General features: G+C 40.8%; 1 protein-coding gene across 3 annotated transcripts in view; it reads left to right on the top strand.

Moving 5' to 3' along the window:
• Window positions 1-5,099: 5,099 nt before the first annotated feature.
• The window catches only part of FRYL (FRY like transcription coactivator), a 221,377-nt gene continuing 216,147 nt past the window's right edge, over window positions 5,100-10,329 (top strand). For all 3 annotated transcript variants that reach the window (XM_075195462.1, XM_075195469.1, XM_075195453.1), the window contains exon 1: window positions 5,100-5,320. The gene's annotated coding sequence lies outside the window, so the exon portion shown is untranslated. The remainder of the gene's footprint in view (window positions 5,321-10,329) is intronic.

The following is a 10,329-nucleotide window of genomic DNA, read 5'->3' as shown; positions in this document are numbered from 1 at the left end:
CAAACGAAGGACTATATGACTGTGACAGCCCACTGGGTAGATGCATCCCCTTCCGCAGCAACAGCAACAGCTGCATCAGTAGCAGCATCTACAAAATGGCTGCTCATGCAAAGGCAGGCAACATTGTGCATTACAGGCTTTAATAAGAGGCACAACGCTGACAACATATTAGAGAAAATGAGGGAAATTATCTCCCAGTGGCTTACCCCACTTAGACTCTCATGGGGATTTGTGGTGTCAGACAATGCCAGTAACATTGTGCGGGCATTAAATATGGGCAATTTCCAGCACGTCCCATGTTTTGCCCACACCATTAATTTGGTGGTGCAGCATTACCTCAAGAGTGACAGGGGTGTGCAGGAGATGCTTGCGGTGGCGCGCAGAATTGCTGGACACTTTCGGCATTCAGCCAGTGCCTACCGCAGACTAGAGGCACATCAAAAAAGCATGAACCTGCCCTGCCATCACCTCAAACAAGAGGTTGTGACGCGCTGGAACTCCACCCTCTATATGCTGCAGAGGATGGAGGAGCAGCAAAAGGCCATTCAGGCCTACACAGCCACCTACGACATAGGCAAAGGAGTGGGGATGCGCCTCAGTCAAGCGCAGTGGAGACTGATTTCCGTGTTGTGCAAGGTTCTGCAGCCATTTGAACTTGCCACACGAGAAGTCAGTTCCGACACTGCCAGCTTGAGTCAGGTCATTCCCCTGATCAGGCTGTTGCAGAAGCAGCTGGAGAAAGTGAGGGAGGAGCTGGTAAGCCATTGCGATTACACCAAGCATGTAGCTCTTGTGGATGTAGCCCTTCGTACGCTTTGCCAGGATCCGAGGGTGGTCACTCTTTTAAAGTCAGAGGAATACATTCTGGCCACCGTGCTCGATCCTCGGTTTAAAGCGTATGTTGTGTCTCTGTTTCCGGCGGACACAAGTCTACAGCGGTGCAAAGACCTGCTGGTCAGGAGATTGTCCTCTGAAGAGGACCGTGACATGCCAACAGCTCCACCCTCATTTTCTTCCACATCTATGGCTGCGAGGAAAAAGCTCAGTTTTCCCAAAAGAGGCACTGGCGGGGATGCTGATAACATCTGGTCCGGACTGAAGGACCTGCCAACCATTGCAGACATGTCTACTCTCGCTGCATTGGATGCTGTCACAATAGAAAAAATTGTGGATGATTACTTTGCTGACACCATCCAAGTAGACATGTCAGACAGTCCATATTGTTACTGGCAGGAAAAAAAGGCAGTTTGGAAGCCCCTGTACAAACTGGCTCTATTTTACCTGAGTTGTCCCCCCTCCAGTGTGTACTCGGAAAGAGTTTTTAGTGCAGCGGGGAACCTGGTCAGTGAGCGGCGAAGGAGGTTGCTTCCTCACAACGTTGAAAAAATGATGTTTATAAAAATGAATAATCAATTCCTCAATGAAGTACAGCACTGCCCTCCAGATACTACAGAGGGACCTGTGGTTGTGGAGTCCAGCGGGGACGAATTGATAATGTGTGATGAGGAGGAAGTACACACTGTAGGGGGAGAGGAATCAGAGGTTGAGGATGAGGACGACATCTTGCCTCAGTAGAGCCTGTTTAGTCTGTACAGGGAGAGATGAATAGCTTTTTTGGTGTGGGGGCCCAAACAAACCAATCATTTCAGCCAAAGTTGTTTGGTAGGCCCTGTCGCTGAAATGATTGGTTTGTTAAAGTGTGCATGTCCTATTTCAACAACATAAGGGTGGGTGTGAGGGCCCAAGGACAATTCCATCTTGGAACTTTTTTTTTTGCATTATATGACCAATCAACAGTCGTTTGCCATGTTCAAAAAGTAAAACCAAATTTAAAAAAATTCAAGAAATTAAACCAAAAGTAAAATGCCGTGTCATAATTTAAAACAAGAGGTATTGACGTGCTCTAAAACTACTGTATTGTTGTTTATATTTTATAAACACTACACTTGAAAGTTTGAGTCTTTCAATAAAAAAGTAACTGTCCATTGCACGAATATTTGCAACAGGGACAATTTTAGGGTTAAGAAAGTCAACTAATAACACTTCGACGCTGTCTGTCTTTATAAACACTACACTTGGAAGTTGGAGGAGGTATTGTGGCCCCGGCACCAAATTTACTACCGGGGCCACTCCACTGTGCAGTCCATATTTAGGTGTATCAGATATTAAACAACGGTGACAGTTGATGCCCAATTTTTTAATTATATTGTGGCCTCGGTACCAAATTGTGTACCGGGGCCACCACACTACGCAGTCCAGATACTTGTTTGGTGAAATTCAGATCAGTTGAGGGTTTTATTATTATATTGTGTGGACCACTCTATCTATACCACACTACAACTCTATACCACTCTATTTCATACTTTAATTCTATTTCATACTTTAATTCTATTTCATACTTTAATTCTATTTCATACTTTAATTCTATTTCATACTTTAATTCTATTACTAATTACCATAAAGAGGAACAAAATAAACCAATTTTACCAAAAGTATAACATGACTTAGACTTACAAACACTACACTTGAAAGATCGTGCCTTTAAATGAAAAAGTCAGTCTTCATTGCACGACTATGTGCAACAGGGACAGTTTTTTGGGTTTACAAAGTCAAACAATAACACTTTGACCCTGTCTGTCTGGGATCTCAATGATGAATTGTCTGTACCATGTTTGGAGGAGGTATTGTGGCCCCGGTATAAAATTGGGTACCGGGGCCACCCCACTATGCAGTCCAGATACTTGTTTGGTGGAATTCTGACACGTGGAGGGTTTTTTAATTATATTGTGGCCTCGGTACCAAATTGTGTACCGGGGCCACCACACTACGCAGTCAAGATAGATAGATGCGTATTGCGTATCATAGATAAAGTACATTCAGTGGTGTGGGGCAAATTGAAAAATATTCAAAATGCACTGACATTATCAAAAACAAGAGGTTGTCACACGCTAAAACTCCAACATGTATATGATGGAGAGGATGGAGGAGCAGCCGTATGTGTAGTGTAATGCAGATCTGTTGAAGGTTTTTTATATATTTTATTGTGGTGCCCAGTGCCCACTCCTCTACGCAGTCCAGGTACATTTATTGGTGCGAATCATAAAAGTTCAGGGTTTTTAATATATATTGTGGTGACCCACTCCTCTACGCAGTCCAGGTACATTTATTGGTGCGAATCTTAAAAGTTCAGGGTTTTTAATATATTGTGGTGACCCACTCCTCTACGCAGTCCAGGTACATTTATTGGTGCGAATCATACAAGTTGATGGTTTTCTTATTATATATATTGTGGTGACCCACTCCTCTAGGCAGTCCAGGTACATTTATTGGTGCGAATCATAAAAGTTCAGGGTTTTTACTTTTTAATATATATTGTGGTGACCCACTCCTCTACGCAGTCCAGGTACATTTATTGGTGCGATTCATAAAAGTTCAGGGTTTTTAATATATATTGTGGTGACCCACTCCTCTACGCAGTCCAGGTACATTTATTGGTGCGATTCATAAAAGTTCAGGGTTTTTAATATATATTGTGGTGACCCACTCCTCTACGCAGTCCAGGTACATTTATTGGTGCGAATCATACAAGTTGATGGTTTTCTTATTATATATATTGTGGTGACCCACTCCTCTAGGCAGTCCAGGTACATTTATTGGTGCGAATCATAAAAGTTCAGGGTTTTTACTTTTTAATATATATTGTGGTGACCCACTCCTCTACGCAGTCCAGGTACATTTATTGGTGCGAATCATACAAGTTGATGGTTTTCTTATTATATATATTGTGGTGACCCACTCCTCTAGGCAGTCCAGGTACATTTATTGGTGCGAATCATAAAAGTTCAGGGTTTTTAATATATATTGTGGTGACCCACTCCTCTACGCAGTCCAGAAAGATACCTTGTTGCAACGTTTTGGACTAATAACTATATTGTGAGGTGTTCAGAATACACTGTAAATTAGTGGAAATGCTTGTTATTGAATGTTATTGAGGTTAATAATAGCCTAGGAGTGAAAATAAGCCCAAAAACTTGATTTTTAAACTTTTTATGTTTTTTTCAAAAAAAATCCGAATCCAAAACCTTAAATCCGAACCGAGACCTTTCGTCAAGTGTTTTGCGAGACAAATCCGAACCTCAAAAATAACGAAAATCCGGATCCAAAACACGAGACCTCAAAAGTCGCCGGTGCACATCCCTAATAATAACAGGGATTTTAGAAACAGTTCAAACGCTAGTCTTACCTCAACATACAAACATAGTACATTCAAACGTGGTGTGTACTTAAAGCAATGTGTGCTGAAATCTTGATTCACAAATTCATAAATCCAGCAGACAAGAGAAAAACAAAACATAGTGCAAAAAGCGTATAGGAAACTGGCAATACTATCTATATAGTATAGCTAGACATTCAATAATGACTATAATTCCCATTATGTTACGAGTTTTTTTGCGCTTGCTTATAATGTCATATATTTGCATCGAGCTCCTGTATAATAATAAATAGAACATTATAATGAACAATCTATCTACTAACAAATCTTTAAAACCTGGGACTGACCCTGGAAATTAGGGACACCTCTGATTTATATATGACACAACAGGATAGAGCACAGCTTATACTGGAAACACATAGCTCAGTAGTAAATGGTAGGAATGCTTGGGGGGCTCAAGCATTGCATCAACATGTGACAAACATGTCCGAGACAAGAGCTTTACTGACAGAGCTGCCAGCTAATCAGAAAAAGGGCGTGGACTTAAATTAATCCACTGAGCCAATCACGCCGTGGCCTCATTCTATGGGCGGCGACGTGTCCCACGCTCCTAAACCAATGAGCTTATTGCATCCCTCATTGACCAGGCGTTCTCTCAGGCAAGAGTTCCACCCAATCGGAGTAGACATTTCAGACATCGCACTTTGATTGACAGCTTCATGCTAATCCACAAGCTCAGCTTTGTATATCTAGTGGGCGGTGACACCTGACAAACAATACAGACAGTTTGCTTATCCAATCTCTTCCTTCCCTCTCTCAACGTCCGCACCCCGCTGACCAATGAGCGTAGAGCGGGGGCTGGCTTGTAACTAACGTTGGGTATCGAGGGGGAAGAGAAAGAACAGAGGGAGGCTGAGAGTGGGAAAGAAAGAATCGGGACGTTGCGGGAACAGATTGGAATTAGACTCGGATGGAAATACCGTTAGCTGTACAGGGCTTGAATCGGAGGCGGCAGCGGTTAAAGATTAGTGGACGTAGCGGTAACTGGGCACTGTAATCCGGGAGAGAGCTGGGGATCAGATCCGGAGCGCTGGGTTATCCGGCCCGGTGAGTACACACAGAGGGGACACCATGGACGTGTCTGTAGGTGGTGGATAGATGTCTCAGTATCCCCCCATACCTATCACAGTCTGCCCAGAGCAATGGTCAGTCACTGCCCCCTGTCCCCAAGAGCTTGCCATCTAATTGTACATTGCTGCCTTGACCAGGGAAGATGTTGCAGATCTCTGCCTATGTTTACTTGTCATACAATGCATCTACATCTGTAATAATTGCAATTATTTACTAATAAAATAATCTGCACTAATGGCATCACTTCTCTATTATATATATGCAATAATCATACCAGTAGAGGAAGTACATCAGGACAGTTGTTGTCATCAGAGGTACAATGGTGCAGGACTATAAATATACCTATTTTTGGCATTTAACTACTATTTCACCCAGTGTGTAGTGAAACACACTGTTTTGAGGAGTAGTTTGCAATATAGTTTAATGTAAAAGTGAAGCTGAAATGACTGCTTGCTGATACAGAGGTGTATTCTGCAGAAGTAATGTATGTGAGATATTCCTCAACTTGTCATGTAGATTGGTGAATGTATACGGAGGTGCAAGTGGTTGTAACTTGTTTGCCATTGTAAATCATTCACTTGGATTTACCTGGTATGTTTGTTTGTTTTGCATACCTCTAGTGAACACAATTATGTAGGTTAGGTCCTACAATGCATTTCACACCAGTTGGGAAGCCAGGCCTTGCTTTTTTTTTTTTTGGACTGAGAAACTTAAAGTTGTGGGATGGGACATGAAGTTTAGGAGTTTTACCTGTGCCCCCCCTCCCCTCAAGTTGTTTTGAAGCCACTTCTTAAAGGGTTATATCTAGATCTGGCACATACCTTATCACCTGTTGGTAAAGTACACATTATCTGCAGCTTGCCCTCTGGTATACTGAGACTATGACTGATCACACAACCCCTTGGTTTCCGTTCACACGGATTTAATGACTCATAAATATTCCCAACATTTAGGGTCAGTGGCTCTTTCTGGTGATGGGTCATTGAAACATCTTGTGATTACTGAGATTGCTATAACTGTTTTTATTGAACTTCATTTTTGTATCGCAGATACTAAAATTTATTTTAATAGTTTTTGTTGTAATGGAGCATTGTCTGTATTTCTATCAATAGGACTTGCAGAGTAGCTGTGTTTTCTTCTCTATCAACTCTGTCATAATATTTACATTATATTGGAAAATCAATGGAAATGTTATCATATATGTAGAATACGCGCAGAGTTGTAATCAGGTGCTAGACTTATTCACGTCTATTAATTTATTTTACTACAGTACACATTTGGCTACTACAAATACTTCTACACAAATAATATTATTTTTTCCCAAATAAAGGGGATTTAAAATGTTTGAATCCCCTATATTTTTATTTTTAAGAAAATGAAACACAATTAAATATGCAATGAAGTTCAGTTTATACATTTTTTTCCTAAGTAACCCTTTTGAACTTCCTGTTTGTTTGGATATAAAAGCATTTAATACATGTGAGAGAACCTTCTGCTATCCATCACCATGTGGTAAAACAAAGAACTGTTACATGAAAAAAGAAAAGACAAATCATTGTTGATGAAATATCTAGAAGAGGACACAAGTGTATCTTGTCCACCCTCAGGGAAGGAGGCAAAAAAAATCCAAGGGTCACGGTTGGAGAACTGCAGTGTCTGTTTACATCTTGGGGTCAACAAATCTCCGTAGCAACCATTAGTTGGTGCCAACATGCTATTTGCAAGGGTTGCCAGAATAATCCCTCACTGATGACCAAAAATATATTAAAGCAACTGAAGTTTAATGCCATTTGTACTTTGAATGGAATTGGGTGCTATGGCCAAATGAGATCAAAATTAAAAAAAAATTCTCTGCCTGTACCATCAAAACATTCGGCATCACAAGAGGGAAAGCTTGCAAAGAAAAGACCCACATTCCCACCATGGAATTTGACAGTTCATTGTTGATATTGTGGGGATTTTTTGATGTTATCATTGGCATAATAAACTATAAGAAGTATCAGTATATTCAGTCAAAAATATTGAACGTGGATGCAGGTGGGCCTTCCAGCCTGAAAATGGCCCCTAACCCCTTAAAAGCAGCAAAGAAATGGCTGGCAAATCGCTAAATCCGTGGGGAACTGTGCTTAGTGTCTCGACCCTGGCCTAAAAACAATGGCTGTGTGATAGTTTGTCACTCTCATCCACTCTCCAGTGAGAAGCCACAATCAAAGATAATTGCAGCTTCTCCTGCTCACACCTCCCTTCTGCAAACATATAAACGTGGGGAACATGCTCAACTTATGAGCATATGTGGAGACCTGCACATATGTAGAGAAGCTATGTATAGATGTTCAGTTCCTGAAAGCCAAAACGTGCTTCACTGCTCTTGCAGCGGCCCTTGCTCATACTCAAAAGTAGAGCGTGAGTCGTCATAGCGGATGGAGAAGTACTGCCAGGTCCCCATAGCTTGCTGCAGCTATAGTTCTGCCACGCCTCCATTGGGTGTAATTGACAGGTAGACTATACCACCTGTAGTGGCTATGTGCTGTGACATACGCAACACGTTGATTTTCTTGACATTTAATCCATTGTTTAAGCAAATGTGCCTTAATCACATGTATAAACATAGCCACATTGTTCTTCAGAATTGCCCTTTAATTTGCTGCTTCAGCAACTGGTGTCATGTGCATACTTGCCAGTGTAGCAAAGGGTGTGTATTGTAATCATGACATGTTGCAGGCAGCACAGTACTGCAGCAACATAATGCATATGCATTATGTAACATGGTACTGCTGCAGTTTTTATTTCCCTTCCTTCCCATTTCCAGTTTCTGTTAATAGCTCATCAATTTGCAATGAAGAAATAGTATGATATGATGCAATAGTCTCATTGGTAGCTTAGTGCATGGAATATTATGGCACATACTTTGTTTATTAACATTATATTACTAATTTCACGTACAGCAAATGTGGGTAATTGCGGGTAATTCAAAATCACAGCATTTTCTAAATCAGACCAGGACAACCTGTGAGTCTCCAGGTGTTGTGAAACTACAAGTCCCAGCATACCTTGCCAGCTATCAGCTGGTAAAGCATGCTGGGCCTTGTAGTGTCACAACACCTAGAGAGCTGTAGGACTTCCAGTCCTGATCTGTATCAAAGTTAGGTCACCTGTGGCTCTCCAGTATGCTGGGGCTTGTAGTTCCATGGTCTATTGTATAATATTTTATTTAAATACAATATTAGACAGCCGTAATGAGTGATCTAAGACGCTCAATGATAGGTAAAGTTTCCATCTGTTAATGGTATGCTAGCGTTTGGCTTTGTATACAGTGCAGCTCATGGATTAATTCCTAGTAAATTAACAGGCTGTTTGTTTGTTTGTGGTTAGTGATGCAGCCTGTAAAATGGCTGCCTCTACTGAGTGTTTGTGACTGGTGTTCTTTAAACTTTACAGATGTATGCACATAAATGTCTTAAGACTGCAACTTGTTTTGCCTTCTTGGCCATCTTATCTCTGTAAATATATCCGGATAGCATAGAAATCAGTGTGAAATGTTTATATAGCAGACGCTTCAAACCGCTGTTGGGCTCACACAGAGCAGCTCTCTGTGACATCTGTACTCTGTCAGAACTGAATTAGTACATAAAATGTTTAGCAGGATACAAGTCATACTGACATTTAAAGCTTATGTAGAAGCATCATTGAGAAAGTGCAGTGTAAAAGGATATCAATAAAATCACAAACTGTGATAGCTACTGTGACCGTCTTGTATAGACTATTTATTAAATAGAAAATCTTTTAAACTGTTATGATTTTATAAATGTGCAAATTTTGAAACATTTATGTATTTTACATTAAAATTTGCAGAAACGGGTCATAATCTTGCAATTGAAATTCCAAACAGAATTGGACTGAAATAGCAAGTAGAAAGTACCCACAAGGGTATGCAGGCTATGTAGCCAAGGTAGTTATGGGACAAATAAACATATAATTGTCGGCTGTTTTAATTTATGGACAAATATTCCTGTGAATGGAGCACAATCATTTTACCAGGAACCAGTGATATCACTGAGATATTTTGAATGGTGGTGAATTAATATGGGACATTCTCAAAATGGCTGCTCTCCTTACCAAAAGTACCATGTACAGGATTGTCACAGCAAACCACCAAATTACCAGGACATTTTTAGGTACTTTGGTCGTTTACCATTGTACCTTGTAAGCATCCACCATGTACAGGCAACAAGTGCACTTTAATTGTCACTGTGTGGCTTTTGGACGAGCCCAGCTGGTGTTTTCAGGAAGTTAATATATCTGAATTACGTAGCTTTATTGACTATGAGGAAAGTTGTTTTGACCATTCCTTGGTGTTACATTGCTACTTTTCTGGCGGGGCCTGTGATACTCTGTTGATTTATTTACAATTGCCTCTGGGCAGCCTCCGCTCATCAGTCATTCAGATCAAGGAGCAGTACATGTAGGTGCATAGTTAGTGATGGTGCTACCTCAGGCATTATGAATGAATACACTCTAAAGGATTAATTGTGAAGACTCTGTGCTTATACTCCTCTATCCAACAGCTCTTCTGCCATTATTTCTACTGGTAAAATAGGTAGATGGTAAAGACCAAGGGCTAGATTTACTAAGCTGCTGTTTAAAAAAGTGGGGATGTTGCCTATAGCAACCAATCAGATTCTAGGTTTCATTTTGTAGAATGCACTAAATAAATGAAAGCTAGAATCTGGTTGGTTGCTATTGGCAACATCTCCACTTTTTCAAACCCGCAGTTTAGTAAATATACCCCCAAGTAGCAACTCTGCTGTCGTCCTTAACAGCACGGCTCTAGGTAAATGGCTAATTTTCCTATATGTTAACTACAGCTCTGAATACACATAGCCTCCCTGAAACATACAAGCTGCACCTGTCAGAATTCCAGTCATCCATGTTTATTGTATGAGACCATATCTCCTGTGTCTTGTTTTCAATTTTTACTTAATCTG

This window comes from Mixophyes fleayi, chromosome 1 (genome assembly GCF_038048845.1).
Source record: "Mixophyes fleayi isolate aMixFle1 chromosome 1, aMixFle1.hap1, whole genome shotgun sequence".
In the NCBI taxonomy this organism is placed as follows: domain Eukaryota; kingdom Metazoa; phylum Chordata; class Amphibia; order Anura; family Limnodynastidae; genus Mixophyes; species Mixophyes fleayi.
The sequence above is the reverse complement of the archived record's forward strand: the minus strand, read 5'-3'. Positions and strand labels throughout refer to the sequence as shown.